Below are 22,871 nucleotides of genomic sequence, written 5' to 3'. Positions count from 1 at the left end.
CAAAGAAGATTCGAATCATCTCCAAGATGACGGAGTTTGTGACGGATCCTTCCAGGGAAAGTTTAGAGCACCGTCAAGATGAAGGCGACTGCGATGGGCCTCCCGACAAACCCTAAAGGATATTTAATTTCTGCTATCATCAAGAGATTTCCAACCAAAGAGCCAATAACCGTCAATATAATCCCTGAGAGAAAAGAAGGATCGGAGCATCTCTGAGATGAAGGAGTTTGTGACGTACCCTTCTAAAAAAAAAGAGAGAGAGAAAAGTCAGGACATCTCCAAAATGAAGGATGATGTAATAAAATCCCCAAAAGCCTAAGAGAGCTCTAATTCTGTCAAAAAAAAAAAGTGGGCAGAAAGATCATCATGAGAAAAGAATCCCAGGATATCAGACTGCCGAATCTGTCAAGAATCTTCTTTAAAATTTGTGAAATTCTATTATCAATATTCCTTCACCAATTGCTTTCACAATATCAAGAATACTCTCTTTTCTATTCATATCAAGGAAATTGATAGCCTCCTTGAAAGAAAGTCGATTGCAAGAAATTTGAATTCGAATCTGGATTCTATAAAGTTACGCCCAGTCAGAGGTAATACTGCAGGTAGAAAAGAGGGAACATTTTCAAAACAATGTGCATCATTTTAAATTATTTTGAATCAACAATAATTTTTAATATTTTGACAATATTTTCTAGCGATCCTGACGTGAAGCGAGAGCTTGAGGTTCATCTTTGGCGCATCCTGACATCAGTTGTTATCCCTTTTAAGGACTTGATAACGAGAGTTTTCAAGATTCCTTCCCTTCTATTGGTATAATTTGAGTGCATGGGCTCTCAGATTCGCACACTTCCCTGTGTCCCCACTGTCCCACCATAGACAGTCCAATTTCGGCTTGAGGTTAAGCCACAAATCATTTTCTCGCAAAAGGTCATCAATTTCAAAAGTTATTTAGTCTCAACAATGAGGCGCCCAAAATCAAACCCCTTTTCAAGCTTTAGGGACCCCAATTTCATCCTTTTGCAAAACCCCTATCGGACTCATTGTGCGGAGATCCGAAGGTTCCATCATGGTTTCTTCCTTCGAGGATTCCATTCATTTTCCGCCCAATCAGGATAAGGGTACAAACTTGAGCCTCCTTTGATGAGGTATTTCATTACCCAATCAGGATAAGGGTACAAACCTGAGCCTCCTTTGATGAGGTATTTCATTTTCGGCCCAATCAGGATAAGGGTACAAACCTGAGCCTCCTTTGATGAGGTATTTCATTTTTCGGCCCAATCAGGATAAGGGTACAAACCTGAGCCTCCTTTGATGAGGTATTTCATTTTTCTACCCAATCAGGATAAGGGTACAAACCTGAGCCTCCTTTGATGAGGTATTTCATTTTCTGCCCAATCAGGATAAGGGTACAAACTTGAGCCTCCTTTGATGAGGTATTTCATTTTTCCTCCCAATCAGGATAAGGGTACAAACCTGAGCCTCCTTTGATGAGGTATTTCATTCCCCGATCAGGTTGAGGGTTAAACCTGAGCTTCGTTTCTACACGAGGTATTTCCTGTCCCATCCAGGTTAAGGGCAAAACCTGAATCTCACTTCTTTTGAAGTAAAATTTTCTTCTTTATTCTTCATTTCATATCTACCATTTTCATCAGGGCTAATATTTTCATATCCAGTCAGATTCTTCTAACTGGGGCATTTTTATAGCCCAAATTTGGTGTGTTTTTCTTTGCCACTAAGCCCGTCTTCAAGCCGGCTTAGTAGCAAAGAGGGGCATCTGTAAACACCCCAAATTTTCCTCACTCATTCTCAAACAATCCTCCTCAGGCAATGCCAACCCTGTCAGGTCAGTGTAGGAGTCAAACCCCGAGTCAGTTTCAGAAAATCACCATTTTACCCATTTTCATTAGGAAAATTACCATTTTACCCCTAGGTCATCCCGGACCCCAGTCAGTCGGAGTCAACCAAGCTCATTGGTCAGTTTAGGACAGTTAAAATATCAGTCATCTCAAGCTCATCTGAGCTCACAATGAACAGACCATTTTTATTTCTGACCATTCCTGCCAAAATGGGATCATTTCTTCAAAAATGAGCTCATTTCTCACTCAAATCCAAGCCAATTGTCTCCAAGTCAGTCATTCCCAGTCAGTCATGTTCCCTAGAGTCTAACTTGAGCTTACCAGGAGTTCAAGTGCTCCAGTTTCAGTTCAAAACCATTTCCAAGTGTCTAGGAGCCCATTTTAGTCTATTTTAGCTCTTTCAGCTGCAATTGAGCTGAGTTCAGTCAATTGAGCTAGTGTTGAAGCTTTGATTTTAGTTCATATCAATATTACTGACCTTTGTTCTAGCTCAAACCCAACTCAGGTTCGTAATTGACTTCGCTCCAATGATCATTCCGTACCATTTCTCTAAAAATGACAACTTTTCTTGAAAATTCAGTCGGAAAGGTCAGTTGAGTCAATATCATTGTCAGCTCATTGGAGTTCTGAAACTCTAAAACCCAGCTCAATCTAGCTCATCTCAGTTCAATCCAGCTTGAACCCCAATTTTCAGTGTCACTCTGACCCAGTAGAGTCCCGAAAACCATTTCTTGAGCTATTTTGCAAATTTTATCAATTTTAATGCTTTTTAAATTGGTACAAGTGTCAATCGGGGTCTGACATCCAAAATTCTTCATTCAAGGTCTGCATTTCGCATGTCATTTCTCATCATTTCATATCATTTCTCATCATTTCATAACATTTCATAACATTTCATAACATTTCATCACATTTCATTCCATTTTCGAAGTCCAGAACTCCAGTTTTATAAATTTCAATCCAGATCAAGTTTCAAAAGCTTTTAGAAATCAATTTCAAACCCCGGGTTTTTAAAATTAACATTTTTACCCCCAAGAGTCTAAATTTGGAAATATTTTCTCAAGAAAAATAATCTGGATTTATTTCAAACTCAAAATTTTGAATTCTACACTGGATTTGCTTCGCAACGGGGTATTGAACTTCAAAATCCGAGCTCGTTTCAAAAACTGCCAAAAATAGCTCGTTTTGTCTGAAAATAGATTTGGAAGCATTTTCTCGAGAAAAACAATTTGGATTTCTTCCAAAATTAAATTTTTAAACTCTACATTGGATTTGCTTCGCAACGAGGTATTGAACTTCAAAATCCGAGCTTGTTTCAAAAACTGCCAAAAATAGCTCGTTCCGTCTGGAAACTTTCTAAAAAGACTATTTTACCCCTCTAATCGTCAAAATGAATTTCAAAAGTGAAATTTGGACCTGCTCTGAGATGGCCCATTCATTTACTTTTCTATTTTATATAAAAAAAAAAAGATGTTTCTTTTTATTTGTTTGTTTTTGTTTTTATTAATTTTTATTTATTTATTTTATTTTAGAGAGGTGGGACCCACAAGATGGTCACCCAAACCTCCAGCCCCACTTTCCATTTTTTTCTCATTTTTTCTTTCCCTTTTCCTTTTTCCCTCCTTTTCTTTCTTTCCTTTTCTTTTTCTTTTTCTTCCTTTTCTTTTTCTTCTTTTCTTTCCTTTCTTCCTTCCTTCCTTTCCCTCTTGCCCAGCCATTCACGTAAAGGGTTCTCTCCCCCTTTCCCCTTTTCATTAAACCCTAGGTAAAAGCCAATTAAAACCTAAGTTATAAAACAAAAAAGAAAAAAAAGGAGCAAGAGGCTACGGCTGGCCCATTTTCCCCTTAACGCACCTCTCTCTCTTTTTCTCTCTCTCTCTCCCTTTAGCTATCTTCTTCTCTCCTTGGCTGCTACAGCCACAGCAGCCTTCCAACCTCCAGCAGCACCTTAGCTTCAGCCACCACAGCAACCAAGCTTCCTCCTTCACCCCCATCTTTCCCAGCCGGTGCTTCCTTGGCAGCTCCTTTGGATTCAAGCTATCAACAGCAACCTCCATTGCTCCACCTTCACCACCTCTACAGCCACAGCAGCCTTCCAACCTCTCTATAGCCACCTCTTTGGATGCCCAGCCATCGAACAAAAGCTGCAGCCACCACTAGAACGGTTCAGCCATCTTCTTCCTTGCAGCCAGCAGCACCTCTTTGAAGCTCCATGCCCAGCACCTCCGGTCATCTCCAGCTGCAGCACCATTATCACTCCAGCAACACCTTCAGCCACTCCTCCTTGTAGCAAGGCAGCCTTCTTGGCAACACCACCTTCAACTCCTTCTAGCCGGCGCCCCTTTGAGCTTTCATCCTTCAATCAACCTAGGCGGCATCTCGAGTCCAACTTGCAGCCATCTCCGGTTGAGTTCAGCAGCAACCATCTTAGAGTAATCTCGTTGGTCGACCAACACATACTCACTCCAGCACCTACCTTGCACCCCTTTCAAGTTCAGCTCCACTACCTTCCACCGGTGCTGTCTCAATTTCATTCGTAGTAGTCGAACCCTCCAAGGTGAGCCCATCGTCCCCTTATTTCATATCTCCTTGTTCTTAGTGAAACCCCTATACACTTCATCTTTGTCGTCCATTGATTTGAAGCTTTATTTTATTTTATTTTTTTATGGATGCTATGGAATCAAATTAAAAAAAAAATTGAATTGGTGGTGTGTGAATGTTTTTCCATAATTCTTAAATTGAGAAACATGATAGTAGTTTCATCTCACGTATTTAGGCTAAGTAAAACGATAAGATTCATCTATCTATTGGATGGATTCTCTCGTTTTGAGAGCCAACATCAAAATAGGTCAAGCCCCTTCATGATGATTTTAATTTTTATTTCTATGCTTTATACAATTTTAAAATTAAAAAAAAAAAAAAATTGCATTTAGCTAAATTTCATCATGTATTTATTCATTTTACAGTCTTATTAATAGATTGATTTAGAATCTGTAGAGTTTCAAGTTTGTGCAAAGACCATGCATCATTTTACGTGAGTTTCTGCATTTAAAAATTTTGTAAATTTTAGAGTAACCAGGTTTACATTTCTTTGTTTTACTGTCGAAAATTTGATTCAATTTGGGTTTTGGGACCCTCTCAAACCAATCAAATCCCAAAATGGGATTTCCCATTTCCAGAACTTCTAATTTCTGCTTTAGCAGACAAGAACCTCCGGCACCACCCTCATGGGAAATTCAAATCGTCCTCCAAAAATCACAGTAGATTCATGATTGAATCTACTAATGATCTTGAAATTTTGAGGTTTTTCCAGTCAGTTTTGCCTCTGTAAAAAATCGGATATCTCAGACCCCTGGGAAAATCTCGATTTTCTTTTGTCAGGATATAGACAGATCTTAATGCACCGACTCCTCCAAATCTGTAGTCCGTCTGCAAGAACTTTCAACATAAAAGTTGTTTCTAACATGATTTCCTGTCATTTACCAAAATTTGGGAATTTTTGGATCTGTTTCATTATTTTTCCCGGATTTGCTCTTTCTGTCTAACAGATTCCAATGTCCAGAAATTTCAGAGATTTAGGTCTCTGATAACAGTGTGGTATTTTCCAAACCGTAACCCGAATCCCAATAGTGTCAAAATATAAAATCTTCCTATGTTTGTCAGGGACATTTTTCCACAATTTCAGCCATTTTCCCATCTGTCTGCCATTTTTACCACATTTTCTACCGAAACCTGTCTGTTTCCTTCATTTACTAGAGTCGCCGGATTCCGATCCGATTTGCCGGAGTGGTACAGCTCCGACCATAGGTCAAAAACAGAAAGTGTAAAAGGCAAAAATCCTTGCCTTACTGTCCTCTGTCATCCCATAAAATTTGGGAAATTTTTATTGAAGTTTGATATCCTAAATCCCCTTTAGAATCAATATTTTAGGCAAAAATTATAAAATTTAGGGTTTTTATTTGAATTTTCATATTTAAAAGTACAAAAAAAAATTAGATTTTCAAGCTCCATTCTGTTTTTAGGGTTATTTTAGGTGTTCATGCCAAATTTGGTTTAATTCCAAGTTCATTTGCTCCATGTGTTAGTTTATCTTTAAATTCAGAAGCAAAAATCAGGCGAAAATCAGGTTAAATTTGATATTTTATGATATTTTCGCCATTTTAGGGTTTGTATCATGTACATAAGCATGTATAATCATATTAGGGTTAATTTTAATCTCATTTGCATTTCATATTTTTCAATTTTGCAAAATTTATTTCAGAAAACCCTGGTTTCAAGGCCATAGTCTTGTTATCAGGGGTATTTTGGTCATTTTGACCTAAATTTCGAAATTTCAATTTCTAATTCTCCAAAATTTCATGCATATCATCATATTTTATCATATTATGTTTGATTTATTTCATTTGATTTTCAAAATTCCAAAATTTACAAAAATTCTTTTATAAAACCCTGATTTCAAGGTCATCAGGGGTATTTTGGTCATTTTGAACCCCAATTTCGAATTTTCAAGTTTATTTTCCAAATTTATTCATTATTTATTATGTTTATATCAAAGGGGGGTATGAATTTGGGTTTATATCTGAATAATATCCGATAATTTCTCATATTTTCGGATAAATTCAGAATAACCTACATTTTTGTGCTAACCTTGTTTTCTAGTTTTGCAGGAACATTCAAGAAGAAGACTTAGATTTTATTTTTTTATTTCAATTCAATGTAACCTCAAATGTAATAATTTGGAATAAGAGTTACTTTTTTGCTTAGAATAGGGCTGCATTGCATATAGTTTAATTTATGCAAATTTCGATATTTGATGTATGATTCATGTGCATTTATTTCAAATCCACTATGGTTTACACGAATGGCACATACACAAGCTTTTATGGAGTTTATAAACTCGGTGGGATTCGTATTTATGGCCATAGTCAGAATACGAAGAAAACCAAGATTTATGATCTTTATATCAGCCACATTCAGCCTACACTCTTAGGCTAACTTCAAAAATGCACTACATTTTTCAAAGTTTTAAAAGGATTTCCCAATTTCTCAATTGAAATTCCTTTTTCAAATTCATATTCATTCATTCATATCATTCAAATTGCATTATTCTTAAATTCATTTTCCAATTTCAATTTCAGAAAATTCAGCTTTCTCAAAAATTTCCAAGTCTTTCTCAGGATCTGATTTTCTCAAAATCCTGAGTTTTCAAAAGAGATTTCAAAGCATTTCCCAATTTCAAACCAAGATTTTCCTATGTTTTCAAATTCTCAAATTTCAAAATCTCAAGTTTTCAGAAATCGATTTTCTCATATTTTCCAGTTTTCCTGAGAATTTATTTTCCATTTCAAAAGTCATTTTCCAATGAATTTCTTAGATTTTCTTAGAATTCTCAAATCCATTTTCTCAGAAAAGCAATTCCAAATTTCAAAATCGATTTTCCAAAGTTCAAGTTTTCCTGAAAAATCACTTTCCAATGCAAATTTCTGATTTTCAATGAACTTCAATGATTTTCCCAGGAATCCCAATTTCAAGTACTTTTCCAATCATTTTTCCAGCATATTTCAATTTTCCAAAGCAAACATCCTATTTTTTTCAAACTTGCATTTTTTTAAAATTCCATAGCACAAGCCTGATTCTTTGTGCATTCTAGGAAAAATAGAGCATCATTTAGATATTTGAGTCAAGTTAAACCACATAATTGATCCTTGGTTCAATTACCCCTGGTAAAGGCGCCAGGAACGGTTGAACCTCGTACCGACAGGCAGATCCCATTCTACGGAATTTTCTCGCAAATTTTCAAAACGGAGGCGAGTAATTTTTAAAACCTATTTCAAAACTTTGGTCGAGTTTGACTCGCGAAATTCGTTTCTCTCTCGCAAGGGAGGAAAAAAAATTTGCGATGATAACAGTTATGCAGGACCGACTCAACACGTCATCCACTCATACATTCAAAGCATCGCTGTACCTAGAACTAATGCATTGTTTGATAATTAACCGCTCCCGCCTTTGGTACATAGGTAGAGCTATTGTCCAGGCATCAACGCGACGTTCTGGGGGTTGATTATTCTATGTATTTTAGATACCCCAGAGGCCTGTTGACCCTATCCATAGTAGGGCAGTGTGTTTCAACTGGGAGAACCCTACTAGGCCCATATTCGGATGCATCCTCTACTTGCAGTAGTTGGGTTCAATCCTTAGATCTTAAGGATAACCACGACCCCAAAACCCATGAGTGACTGAGGCCATCGTGGACTCTATCAGGTCCAAAGTAAAATACATGTCACTCAAGGCTGTACCATCACTGTCATTCCACAGTGAGCATAATTCCTGAAGGGGTCTGCCAGTCTTACAATTACTTGGACAGAATCTGCATGCCATTTAGGCAGCCCGTGCTTTCAGCACTATGGGAGTATGTACCCGACCCCATTCAGTCCGCCCCCAACACAGTCATTACTGAGAGGGTACCCCTAACACGATTTTCAACCGCGGGGTATGTGCGACCTTAAGTCTTATTCATATGCATGCAGAACACCGCTCTTGGCACTTCGGCCACCACGAGCATCACACCACTTTGGGTGGAAACAACACACTCTGGCTCTTCGGCCCTTATGAGTCTGGTTGTGTAACCGTTCTCAATGAGCATGCATATGACTCGATCTAAATAGATCGGCTACTCGGCGTATTTTTACGCAACGAGTCCAAACCTAGCCAAGGCGCAACCTTTACTCCGGCTCAGCGGCCCTTACGAGCAAGGTGCCCTTGCAGGCACAAGGATACGAGCCGATCTGGCATCGTTCCATCAACGGACATCATTATGCCGTTCCATTGGTTCCGGCAGCTCTTCTGCCGACCATTTCGTCAGCACCTCCCCTGCTCTACCGGCAGTGGTGCGACGAACCCTTCTACGTTGTAGAGGGCAAACCATGAACTGGGTAGCACTCTGCTATATGTCAGAGTATCCTGCTACGTTCTTTCTGAGCTATTCTTAGCTTCTTCAAGAGTTTCAGCAGCACTTCCTCTCTTTTACGGAGAAAGCGTGCGTTTCTTTTATCCATTTCAGCGGTATCTCCCCTCTTTGCTAGGAAATCGCCACACTTAATTCGGGAAAATGGATGCGCACCGTTGTGCATACTTTGCATCCATCAAGGTTGCAGGAACCCTGGGCCATAGTCAGGCCATACGTAATTGACTTAGTCTTTACGTAAAGAGCATTTTGCCAAAAAGCGAAGCCTTTCCAATAGGGGCTTCATTCGTCAAGCAGAATCTTAAACGAGGAGCGGTCAAGGAATCGCATGGGCGATTTGGAGTTTGATCTTCATTTGAACGCTCATTTACGCGCTATATATGTAGTATAAGCAGAAGCCTGTGCTTTATATAGCGGCGGCGTAAAGAAATGCATATACTATTGTTCAGGGTGTGTAACTGAACGAAATATTCTACATATATAACAAAGCAGAAGCCTTGGCATCGTTCGACGCGACGGCGTAAGTAAATACATTGCAGAAAGCAGGAGCCTTGGCATCGTTCGACGCGACGGCGTAAGTAAATGCATAATCGGAAGTGCAGTAATCGGAAGTGCAGAAAACAAGGAGCCTTGGCATCATACGACGCGACGGCAAAGGTAAATTACATAGCTTGTGCAATATAAGACGCGTGGGCAGAATCAACAGATATACACCTAGATCCGTATCCAACGATAGTTACGAGGCGAGCGGGTGAACATCGAAGTGTTCTGAAGGGCTCAACCAAGAACTAGGGCGAGATACCATTTTAAAAACGCATATACTGCGTGTTTGAACATAGATATATCCGACGATAGTTCCGAGACAAGCGGGTGAACACCGAAGTGTCCAAAAAGGGCTCAATCAAGAACTAAAGCAAGATACTACTTCAGAAAGTATATTCTATATACAAACAATCAAATACTTGAGAGAGATGGATCAACGAAGCGAACTTACATCAAATCGTGGAAGAAACGGCTCCGGGTTGCTTCTTTGGCTTCGAGCCTTCCTTCGAGAGGTCAGACTAAGTCAGATGAAGCTGAGTTAGTTGAGAAAGAGGTAGAGCAGGTCAAGCTACTCAACCTAAGTGGTTTGAACCAAACAGGGTTCGATCCAAGTCAACTGGGTTCAGCAGGTTCGAACTGAGCTCAAGTAGGCTAAGTCTGGGTTCAGAAACCCAAACCGGAATCAGGACCAAAAAGGACTTTGACTTTGACTTTAAACCCAACTAGGTTCAAGTCAAGTCAACTGGGTTTGGACCAGGTCAAGTGGGTTCAGACCCAGGTCAGGTGGGTTAGGACCAGGTCAGGCAGGCTCAGGCTAAGTCAGGCAGGCTCAGACCAGGTCAGTTGGGCTCAGGTGGGCAAGGCTAGGTAGGGGAGGTTTAGGAGAGAGAGAGAAGGCAAGAGAGAGAGGGGGGGTCGATTTTTATGAGAAGAGAGAGAGTGGGGAGGGCTATTTATAGCCCAAGCCCACCTCCTCTTGGGTTTTTCCATGCCCCTTCTACCCCCTTGGCTTCTTTTTAATTCCAAGAGGTTGCTTGGTGTGGGGCCCACTTGGATATTCCATGGGATATTTTTGTGGGTCCCACCAGATATTTTCTGAGGAATATTTCTGTGGGTCCCACCAATATTTCCGTGGGTCCCGCAAGAATTTTGGGTTTTCAGCGTTTTTTTCCGAAAAATTCTGAGTACGCCATTCCCTTCGTATTGACGTAACTAAGAAAGTTGGCTCGCAGGAATCCTTTGATTTCATTCAGGTAGGAAGTTATGGCTTCCAGAGTGTTTGAGCATATATTCGCGATTCGACGAATATCCTAAGTATAACTGGCTCACAGGAATTGATTCGTTTCGCATTCTGAGAAAAAATACTATTTTTACCGGTAAATGTCTCATGAATTTTATTCAGATATTTTCTGAAAAATTACGGGTCTTACATGAGGGGTCAAGGCCAACCACTCCCCTTAGATTAAGGGGAGTGGTTGGGAGGTACCTTGTACCTTAGACCCCCCCCCCATAGGGTCTTTAGATACTGGGTGGGGCGTGGGAGGGGGAGACCACACATCTCCCCTCCTTCACTCCCCACCACCCATCTCTCCCCCTCCCTTTTTAAGCAAGGGAAGGGAAGAGAGAGAGGGTCGACACCCTCTCTCTCCTTCCACTCTTCTCCAACTTCTTCTTCCTCTTCTACTCTCCCTCCTTCCCCCTTGGTGCTGCTGCTCAGCTGGGCCAACCTAGCACGAGGTGAGCTTCTTTTTCCTTTTTCATCTTAAGCTTTTGTTTCAAAAAAAAAAATTGGTATGTTCCATGATCGTTTTTTTTTCCGTAGTGATAGAACGCCCCCCCCCCCCCCCCCCCCTTTGGGGCTGGTGCTGGGCAAGGTGCCTTTGCACGGCCAGCCCAGATCGTTTGGATGACCTTGCCGAGCCCACAGCTGGTGGGCTGGGCCGTTGCAGGCCCTGAAATGAGCCCCGGACTGACCCAAAGTTGGTCAGTCCGGCTCTTCCTTTTTGGATGGGCTAGCTGCAGCTTGTGCTGCAGCCCACGGTTGGCAGGGTGGTCTGGGGCATCCTGGACCCAGACCTACCCGAGGTGGACCCACCCGTTGGTGTGCCCACCATGGGTTAACACCCCCCCACCCCCCACCCCCCCCCCCCCACCCCCACCCCCACCCCTTTTTCCTTGGTTAGCCCAAACGCACCACCCGGGTGCCTTAGCACCCGGGGGTTTTGGTTTAGGGTTTGACTTGCAGGGTCAAGGGCTACAACCCTGGTTTGAGCCACCTTTTGGCTCGAACCAGGGGCCTGTATGGGCCCCTTTTTTTTCTTGGTTTTGCCCCTGGACACTGCCTAGGAGCAGTTGAGGGCCCGGTGCATGTGGCACCCGGGCCACCTCCTTGGCGCACCCACTTGGTAGGTGCGCCAGGTAGGTGCGGCCTGGCTCAGCCCATGGCTGGGTTGAGCCAGATGCTACAGACCTAGGGTCTGTAGCAGGTGGCTGACCCCCCCCCCCCCCCCCCTTGACTTGGTTGGCTACTGTGTAGCCTAGGGCCGGCTGCTTAGTGCACCCGGGCTTGGTGCTGCGCCACTCGGTGGTGCGCTGGCCTCTTGTGGGCGTGGTATGGACCCACGGCTGGGTCAGACCAGGTGTAGCCTGCCCCCAGCAACTTCAGTTGCTGGGGTAGTAAGGCTGGGTCTGGACCCCCAGTGGTCCAGACCACCACCTTGGTGTGGCGCCACCTAACTCGGGTGGGCGCCCCACCATTCCTCCTTGGCGCCCCTTGTGGGCTGGCGTGCACCCGCTGGGTGCCTTGGTCAGGACCCACCCTTGGGTCAGACCAGGGGTGCCTGTGGGGCACATCAACTAGTGCCCTTGCCCCTTTTTGTCGGTTGGGCCTGGACCAATAGGGTCCAGTCCAGAACCTTAGGCTTGCCCCACCCAGCCGAGTGGTTGGGTTAGCCGCACCCCTCTGGGTGTGGGCTAAGGCCCAACACCCTGGTCCGAACCCATGGCTGGGTTCAGGGGTTTTTCGGGACCTAGCTGGGTCTGGTAAGGTGCAGGCCAGACCTCGCTTGGGGTCTTGTATTGTTCCGATGGGCGCTCTAGGCTTAGCCGGGTGTTGGCACACCCGGGTTGGCACGTGCAGGCTGAGGCCAGTATGGCTGTCAGCCCCACTTGGCCAGTTGCTAGGCGGGGACCAAGGGTGGCAGGGCCCCCGTGGCCTAGCCACTTGTTCAGCCCCTCCGGGTTTTAGGTTCCCCTTTGGCTCCAAAGCAGCACCGGGTGCTAAGGCACCCGGTAACCTTGTCACCATTTTAGCAGCCCCTTGGAGTGCTCCGACCCGGGGTCCAGACCCCTTACGGGTAGCAACAAGGTTGGCGCGACCCCATGGAGTTCCACGGGAACTCATCCGTGGCGACGGTTGCCCTTCCGTGCCGTTAGGAAATGTCGAGCCTTATTGGCGGAATGCGTCGCTTGCAAGCAACATATGTCACTGTTTCAGGCTTTGGTTGCTCGTACCCCGCAGCCCCGTAAGGGAGGCAGTGCGGATGGGTTGCAAGCGGTGTTGCGACACACGCTCGCATAGGGTTGTCCGGTTCTACGGACATTTCAGGTTTCGGTCACGTTCGTGCCCCAGTCGTGCGGACCGCGCATCTGGATATGCCAATGTTATTCCCATTAGCATGGGATTAGGTTGAATTCTATCCCTTGACACTCGTGAGTGTCGGACTCGCGAGGATCCCTGGCGGATGGCTTCGCTACGCGAGATTTTGCCACGTTATGATAATTGTACGCGTTTTTGGACGAATTTACACCTGTGTGGGTTGTCCTGTTTCGTGAGTGCAAGTTGGCACGTCCGGACACGTATGTCACTAGCTCAGTTGTCAAAAGTCTTCCTGTTTGGATCCCTCTCGTATATCGACAGATATACACTGCACCAGAGGCGTGCTTTACACTCGACATGGCATACACTTGGAAAGGAACTGGAATTATTGTAGGGTTTGACACTTTTGACCTATTGAGGTCTTGAGACTCGGTTGGAGTCTACGGGCAATGGCCTGGGTTGGTGAGAATGTGCTCACAAGTTCGTGTCGCCGTAGGCATAAATAAAATGATATATTATCGTAGTCACAGGCGATGTGCTCGTGGTGGCCATGTGAGGCTGAGCACGTGAATGGGCAGGCCAAGTCCTCGTTGCGTACCCCGCAGGGACCACGAGGCGAGACTACCTCGAGAGGAGGTACGACCGGAAGTTTGAGCCTAAATAAGATAAACTTGCCACGCCCCATTCATAATTTGGTCACCCTGGGAGAGGGTGAATGGTACAGCCCCGAGTGACATGTCGTTACTACGACTTGTTCTTTAGAGGAGCCGATGTGCCCTCTGACCTCCAGTCACTCGGAGTTAGGGAGGTCAAGGTGCCCTCTGCAGGGACCTTTACTACTGTTGTAGTACGGATTGCAATCCTTTACCCTTGTGAAAAGTTTCTCCTGGCTGCGTGTCGCCCGCAGGTGGTTTTCTTGTTCTATAGCATTCCCCGGTTACCACATTAGAAAATGAATAACAGACGCCGGGTGCATGACTCACAGAACTCGAGGGTTTTCCTTCGTGTACCCGAAGGAGGTAAAAAGATGAACATAAAGACTAACCAAACAGACTGACTTACTGTAGTTGTTACTCTAGAGTAGTACATATTTTTGTTCAGTTCCTACCCTGTTACTTTAGCTGCTACTATCTGTTGTTTAGTTTCTGTTTTGTTACTTTAGTAGCTGCACTGTTACTTACTTACAGTTTTACTGTCTTGTGGCACGTGGACCTACCTGACACACACTTGTACTTTTGCTTCAAATGCTTCTAACTGTTCCATTATGATAGTTGTAGTCTGGTATTTAGCAGACTTGTGTCATGCTGCCTACTTTCAGTTTTTCCTTTAAAATGAAAATGTATGGATGGTTTGTCTCACCAACTCGCAAGAGTAATGACCCCGTTTTATGGGGATGCAGGTGACGAGTAGATGCAGCGCGATGCGACGGCGCACAGCAGGAGCCTTGAGACCCACACTTTGCAGCAGATTTTGGGCTTCTTCTGGTTTTGGGGTTTGAGGGGTCATACCCCTCCTTTTTGTGAGACTGTCCCTTTTTGTACCCAGTCTCGTTTTTGTATCATTGTAACTATTGTGGAAATAAAGAATATTTTACTTGTCTACTGTGATATGGTTTTCTCAATGTGGCTCGCTCAGACTTGCGGCCTTTGCTTTACCCCTGTTTCCCTCCTTTACTTCCGCTAGTTGTTTTTCACTCTGGGTATCCTTCAAAAAAAAAATTTGTTAAAAAACCAAGGGTTTTTACAAGGTCGGGGTTTGGGGCGTCACAGAGATTGGTATCAGAGCTGCAGTTTATAAGTGTGGTCCAAGACTTCTGCGTGCATCGTCCATCGCACTGTAAGTATGTTCTGAATGATTGCTTTCATTTGCTTCTTAATGATTTCTGCTGTATTTAGCCTTGCATGCTTGATTTGTTGCATAACTTGTTAGATGCCTGCTGATTCGAGAAATGAGCGAATGCTCGGAGCTCTTATCAACTTGATTCGAGGCACAGAGACCCTCGATCAAGCGGTTCAACAGATTGTGCGGAGTGCCCGGATACTTGCACATCCGACACCTCCTTGTGGGAGATGTGATCAGTATCACGCATGACAGATTTGTCCTCGTGCCTTGAGCATATGCCCTACTGTGGCTTTAGGGGGCATATTGAGATCGAGTGCCAGCGTAAGTTGGGCGACGAACACATAATGGGTAACGCTGAGACCAAAGAGAACGAGGCTTCTGACGGCGGTCAGGCACAGTCAGCAGTTGACCCAGAAGGAGATGCACAGGTTGCACCGGGTTCTCCCGAGTACACGCCAGCTTCCTACTCTCGATCAGTTTCTCCGGAATACACACCTTCTTCTCCTCCTCGTCCGATGCAGAGATGATACGAGAATCGGAACACCTACCGCAACTACTACACTCGTAGGCATGATTGTGGTTGTTTATATGTGAACATGTGTGGTTGGAACACTAAGTCAGTGTTCATTTTGTAGCCTTGCTTTGTTTTGGCTTTTGTTGCGGAGGTTTATGTATGGTAACCCTGTAGTAGAGGGTAATATTTGGCTTGTACTGAAGATCTGTATGCATCTGCTTTTTAAGTAATGAAATTATGTTTTGACTTGTCTCATCACTTATACGTGTCTTCTTTTGTTAAGATGGCTTGGCGTGAGCGTTGCGATCGTATCATGGACACTGTGAGCAACCTGGCTGAGGTTGTAGGTAGGTAGGCCGAGGCCATGCGTGCTATGGGAGAGAACATGCGGACCTCTCAGGAACGAGAGACTTTGGTTCCTACTCCCTCTCCAGTTCCAGCGACAGCCGTGCCCTATAAGCAGTTCATGGCTATGAACCCTCCCTCCTTCGACGGAAAGTCTACACCCGAGGCGGCCGAGGACTAGATACGAAAGATCGAGCGGATTTTTCGTGTGCTGTAGGTCAGTGATGACAGGAAAGTGGACTTTGGCTCGTATCGGCTCCGGAAGGATGCCGAGAGGTGGTGGGCGACCACCTGGGATGTCAAGTTTGGAAGCAGAGCAATTACATGGGAGCAGTTCGTAGAAGTCTTCTACGCGGCCTATTTTTCGACCCATGAGAGCAGCCGAAAGATGCAGGAGTTCCTCGACCTTCAGCAGGGGAACTCTACCTTGGCGGACTACATCACGAAGTTCAGAAGCCTGGAGCGCTTCTGCCCTCATGTCTATGTGACCGAGAAGGAACGAGCGATGAAGTTCGCTCGTGGATTGAAGTTACCCTTGCACCTGAGAGTGTTCACGCGTGCTCCCTCAACTCTAGAGGAAGCCTTGGAGACGGCTACACTTCTGGAGCAGGAATGGACCGAATCCCAGAAGACTCCGCAGTCCAAGGGTAACCAGCAACAGCAAGGCCAAAATAGTTGGCCTAAGAAGCGTCCATTTCAGTAGAATTCGGGTGGAAAGAAGTCTGCCCCGCCAGCAAAGAGTAATCACAACAACAACCGGCAACGACAGAATCGCCAGCCTCAGCAGTAGCAGCAAAGACAGATGGTGGCCGCATCGGGTTGCCCAAAATGTCGGATGGATCATCCTGGCCGACCATGTCCACGGGACCTCGGAGGATGCATCTATTGTGGCAAGATGGGCCACTACATCAAGGATTGTCGGAAGAAGCAATCCGACAATCTAAGGAGGAACACGCCAGGAACATCGCAGCCAGCGCCTCAGTGACTTCCTCAGCAGCAGCCGCAGCAGACATACCCGCCGCAGCAATCTTCCCAGCAGAAGACAGGTAACCAGAGGACGGTGGCAGGGCGTGCCTACGCAGCCACTATCGAGCAAGTGACCAAGGGAGAGTTGGTCCAAAGTACTATTCCAATCGCTGGTCATGCAGCTTTTACCTTGTTTGACTGTGGTGCTTCGCATTCTTTCATAGCTTCGAGATTTGCTAGTTCTTTACCTATGTCTGCTGTATTGTTGAATTATCCTTTGGAAGTTCGTACACCGACTGGTGATCAATCTTTATGTACTTTGTACATTCCGAGCGTAGATGTGTCTGTGGCAAGTCAGAACTTGCCAGCTGACTTGATCCTGCTAGATATGACGGAGTTTGATGTCATTCTAGGCATGGATTGGTTATTTGAGTATCATGCTCAAGTTCTGTGCAGAGAAGGCAAGATGGTGTTGTACCCTTCCGATCGTCCAGTTTTGGAGATCAACCTTGCTCGACCTATTCGAGACAGTCGTATGATTTCGTCGTTTAAAGTTCAGAAATATCTGCGGAATGGGGTTACTGCTTTCTTGGTCAGTATCGCCCCAGTTGAATCGGTGTTAACCCCTATCGAGGATCTTGAAGTAGTTCGGGAGTTCCCCGATGTGTTTCCTGAGGAACTGCCTGGATTACCTCCGAAGCGTGAGATCGAGTTTTGTATTGAGTTGTTACATGGAATGACTCCGATCTCAAAGGCACCGTATCGTATGGCTCCGGCAGAACTCGAAGAACTGAAGCGTCAGTTGGGAGAGTTGATGGAGCAAGGGTTTATCAGAAACAGTGCATCGCCATGGGGTGCACATGTTCTGTTTGTGAAGAAGAAAGACGGATCCCTGAGGTTGTGCATTGACTACAAAATGCTCAACCAAGCGACGATTAAGAATAAGTATCCGTTGTCGAGAATAGAAGATCTCTTTGATCAGTTGCAGAGAGCGAAGATATTCTTGAAGATCGACCTCAGATCGGCTTATCATCAACTCCGGATCAGAGAGGAAGATGTCTCGAAGACAGCTTTTCGAACTAGGTACGGGTTGTACGAGTTCGTTTTGATGCCTTTTGGGCTCACAAATGCACCAACAGCATTCATGGATTTGATGAATCATATTTTCTATCCATTTGTGGATATGTTCGTGATCGTATTCATCGATGACATCTTGATCTACTCAGAGACCCCTGAGCAGCACCGAGAGCATCTGTGTATTGTGTTGGGAGTACTTTGGGAGCATAGATTGTTCGCCAAGTTCTCCAAGTGCGAGTTTTGGCTTCGACGGGTCATGTTTTTGGGTCATGTGATATCAAGTGATGGTGTGTCAGTTGATCCAGCAAAGGTCGAAGCAGTGTTGGACTGGAAGCAGCCTCAGTCTCTTACCGATATTCGCAGTTTTCTCGGGTTAGCTGGTTACTACCGGCGTTTTATTCAGGACTTCTCCAGGATTGCACTTCCTTTGACGAAGCTTCTGCGTAAGGGAGTCAAGTTCGAATGGACTGACTCTTGCGAAGAGAGTTTCCAGATCCTGAAGACGAAGCTGACTACCTCCGGTGTTAGCTTTACCTTCTGGCAGAGGTAGTTTTGTGGTGTACACAGATGCCTCGGGTACAGGACTGGGATGCGTGCTTATGCAGCACGGTCGTGTTATTGCGTATGCTTTGCGGCAGCTGAAGATTCACGAGAGGAATTACCGGACTCATGACTTGGAGTTAGCGGTTGTGGTGTTCGCCTTGAAGTCCTGGCGACACTATCTGTACGGAGATACGTTCGAGGTCTTTTCTGACCATAAGAGTCTCAAGTATTTATTTTCTCAGAAGGAATTGAATATGAGACAGCGTCGTTGGCTCGAGTTTATCAAGGACTATGAGTTTACGTTGTCTTACCACCCTGGTAAGGCGAACGTCGTTGCAGATGCGCTTAGTCGCAAATCGAGCAGTGTTCTGGCTAGTCTTGTGTGGAGCCAGAAGTTGGTCGAAGATTTCGTGGCTTGGAAGCCATTCGCAATCGGAGGCGGAACGATCAGACTATCTGGGTTGGCCATCCGATCAGAGTTCTTGCCTAAGGTTATCGAGGCACAGAAGCGGAACGCTGTAAACACCCCAAATTTTCACTCACCTTCTTGACATCGCCCTCAATTATCATATTTCAGTTCTTCAGATGTAATGAAGGGTAAAATGGTCATTTTCCAAGATTGAACCTTGCAGAAAGTCCTAAATTTCATTCTTGAGCCTCAAAATTTCTATATTTAGGTTCAGAGACATCTTCAAATTGCGAAATTTCAAAATCCTTTTTCTGAACAAAAAGCTAGAATTTCCAAGTTCGAACTCAGAGTGACATTTCATAGAACATGACTTTATATAGCATTGCATCATGTCACTGCACAGCATGTCATTTTGAGATCCAGAACTCTTGATTTTCAAAATTGTCAATCCAGATTTGATTTTTAAACTTTTCAAAATTGATTTTTAAAACCCTGGGTTTTCAAAATTGCCAATCTTTCCCATTTTACCCCCAGGACTTTGAATTAAAAAATTTTCTCAAGAAAAACAATCTGGATATTTGGATATTGATTTTAAAGATTTTATCTCAAAGCTTTTGCAAAAAGGATTTTAAATCTCTTTACAAAATTTTTTACATTTACTTTATCCATATTTTGCTCTGAAAAACCAAATTTTCCAAATTCTTGAAAATAAACAAAGTTTTATCTCGTGTTATAAAAAATTTCCAAAAAAAAGAAGAAGTTTATTTCTTCTGTCTTTATTTTCAAATAAATGGAGCGGGATTCACCCGGAGATCGCACCAATTTGCAAATTTTTCTTTTTAATTCCTCAATATTTATTTATCTTAGTTAGTGGGCCCACACCCATGTGGCACCCCAGTTAAAAATAAAAGACTTGCAAAAACAAAACAAAACTTTATTTTCAAAAGGATTTTAAAAGTGGATTGAGGAGGCATTTCCATAAAATCCTCTCATTTATTTCATTATTCATTTTTTTTTATTTCTTTTATTAATTTGCTTACTTAAAATTGTAAAAGGAAACGGCCCAAACGGCGCCACAACCATATTTTCAAAAAAAATTCATTTTACCCAAAACTTAGGTAAATGAAACATATTTTTTTGAAAAAAAGGCAAGAGGCGCCCTTTTGAAAACGGCTACCTTTAAAGCTACGATTTAAAAAAAAAAATTCAACGAAGGTAACGGATTTTCAAAAGGGGAAAGGAAGCTGGATCTTTTGAAAGAGAAGGAAAATCTTGAAAAAGGGGCCTGGGCCGATTGAAGGAGGGGAAGAAAATCGTGATTTTCTTGTTTTTTCGGGTTTTGGCAGGAGGCTTCTTCCCAGTAGCAGAGGAAGCAACAGGTTTTGGTGGTTTTTCCTTCAGTCCATCCTCAGCCGCAGCCCAGCCAAGTCTTCATCTTCTTCAGCCCACCTGCAAACGGAAACATCATTCAGCAAGACGTCCATTCCTGCACTTTCTTTCAGCCCAGCCAACGGCTGCATCTCTTTCAGCCCATCATCCTTCAGCTGTAGCAGAGATTCGACATTTGTAGCCCACCTTTCCTTTTCCCCTAACTCTCCACAATTCCCCCTTTCACCTCCACTTCAGCTCAGTCGCAGGACCTCCATCAACGATTTCCCCTTCTTCATTCCAGCCACAGCAGGAAGCCCAGCCAGCCAGCGCCTACCTTCTTCATTCCAGCCACAACAGGACCTCCATCAACGTTTTCCCCTTCTTTATTCCAGCCACAACAGGACCTCCATCAATGTTTTCCCCTTCTTCATTCCAGCCACAGCAGGAAGCCCAGCCAACCAGCGCCTACCTTCTTCATTCCAGCCACAACAGGACCTTCATCAATGTTTTCCCCTTCTTCATTCCAGCCACAGCAGGAAGCCCAGCCAGCCAGCGCCTACCTTCTTCATTCCAGCCACAACAGGACCTCCATCAACGTTTTCCCCTTCTTCATTCCAGCCACAGCAGGAAGCCCAGCTAGCCAACGCCTACCTTCTTCATTCCAGCCACAACCCAGCCAGTGTTTTCACCATTTACCTTCAATCCAACGTTTTGCCCATTTTCTTCAATCCATCAGGCTCCCTACCTTGCTTCAGTCCAGCCATAGGGGATCCAGCGGACCTCTCTTTTTCTTCATTTCTACCAGCAGAAGCTTTTGCAAATTGCTGTCTATTCTTTTCAGCCCGGCTGGAAACATTTGACCCCCAATCTGTTTCCTGCAGGGTGTTTGAAACAGGGAATTACAGGTCCAACAGAAGAAGATCGCCCCTTTCATTGTTGGTGACAGCTCCAACAAGTGCAGGAGATCCCGAAGCTGAATCAACGTATTAATACAAGATTGTTGTCAAAGAATATTGATCAGCTGGAACGATCACTGCAAATCTGGTGCGTACTGTGTAATTGGGTCAATCAATTTTTTTTTTCTTTTTATTATTGCATGTTCTGTTTTGTCTGATATTCCAGATGCTTGTTTGTTCATTCCTGTGTGTTTCTTGTAATTCGGTTCTTAATGTTAATTATGCTACACATGATAGCTTATGGTCTTTATTTTGAACATCTAATAGGCTTCAAAATCGCAGAAAAAAAAAATTTTTTTGTTTGCTAAGGCTATGGCTGGATATCACCATCTGAGTTACAATATCATGCTTTGTTTAGCTTAATGCCAAATTTCTGTTTGATGAAGTTGTCTGAGTTATAAGATCATACTTTGTTGCTAAAATTTCTGTTTGATGAGATTGTATTTGAGCATCATTTGAAATCAGTGGTTTTCCTTCAAAAACCGTGAGAAATAGGTTAGAAAACATTGATAATCAGTCCTTTTGACTGTGTGATCTTAGTGTTCGTTTTCAATGAAAATGAACATTTGATTTTCAACCTATTTCTGTTTGCCAACTATTTCTGAATGTCTTAGCGATTGGCTGTGTGAATGGTTTATGAAAATCATTTCCTGTAATTGACTTTGTGAATGGCTATGTGAAAATTAACTATTTTGGTGGTGTGAATGGTTTATGAAAATCATTTCCTGCAATTGGTTTTGTGAATGGCTGGGTGAAAACTAACTATTTTGGCTGTGTGAATGGCTCATGAAGATCATTTCCTGCAATTGGCTATGTGAATGGTTTATGAAAATCATTCCCCGCAATTGGTTTTGTGAATGGCTGGGTGAAAACTAACTATTTTGGCTGTGTGAATGGCTCATGAAGATCATTTCTTGCAATTGGCTGTGTGAATGGTTTATGAAAATCATTCCTCGCAATTGGCTGTGTGAAAATCAACTATTTTGGCAGTGTGAATGGTTTATGAAAATCATTTCCTGTAATTGACTTTGTGAATGGCTGTGTGAAAATCAACTATTTTGGTGGTGTGAATGGCTTATGGAAATCATTTCCTGCACGTATCCATTTTTCTGCTGCAGGTGTGCAGTCTTGATAATTAGTCACATTCAAGAACAGATATATCCATATCCGTTCATGATCTATATACCATCTTTGGCATGCTTTGTTATTGGTATATGGGGAAGCTCCATACCCATTTTTATTGAAAAATACATTATAATTTGAGAAATACGACTGTGTGAAATCACCTACAGAAACTGTATATACCTGTATTTTCTGATTTTACCCATTATATGGAATTTTCCTTTATATGTATATTTTCTTATTATAGGTATATATATATCGATATGTATGTATATCTACCTATATCTATACGTATATATGTATATATATATATATGTATATATGTATATATATACATATATATACTTATATATATATATATATCCCTTCATGTGCACTTGTTATCACATATATTTTTCTTTTTTTTTACTTTTTGTGAATATATCTTCATTACCATATATCATTTATCATAAATTCAAATATTTCTATGTCTACATATATATCTTCGTTGTATATAGTATATATACCCATTTTCTTGGTTATCTTGTACTAATTCTCAATTTTGCAAGAAAGTCTAGAGGAGGTTGATTCTTTTTCATTATGTATTTTTATTTCATTTATTTTGACTCACGTCAGAAATGTAATAATCAAACTTGGAATAATATTTAATTTTATTGCTTGGATTAGGATGCATCTCATATAGTTTGATTTCTGTATTATCCTGATTCTATGATGCATATATCTAAATTTTCAAAATTCACCGTGGATGAACACGAATGGCACGTG

The sequence above is a fragment of the Nuphar pumila genome, chromosome 4 (assembly GCF_984573655.1).
Source record: "Nuphar pumila chromosome 4, dmNupPumi1.hap1.1, whole genome shotgun sequence".
NCBI classification, from domain to species: Eukaryota; Viridiplantae; Streptophyta; class Magnoliopsida; order Nymphaeales; family Nymphaeaceae; genus Nuphar; species Nuphar pumila.
Note: the sequence above shows the minus strand (reverse complement) of the source record.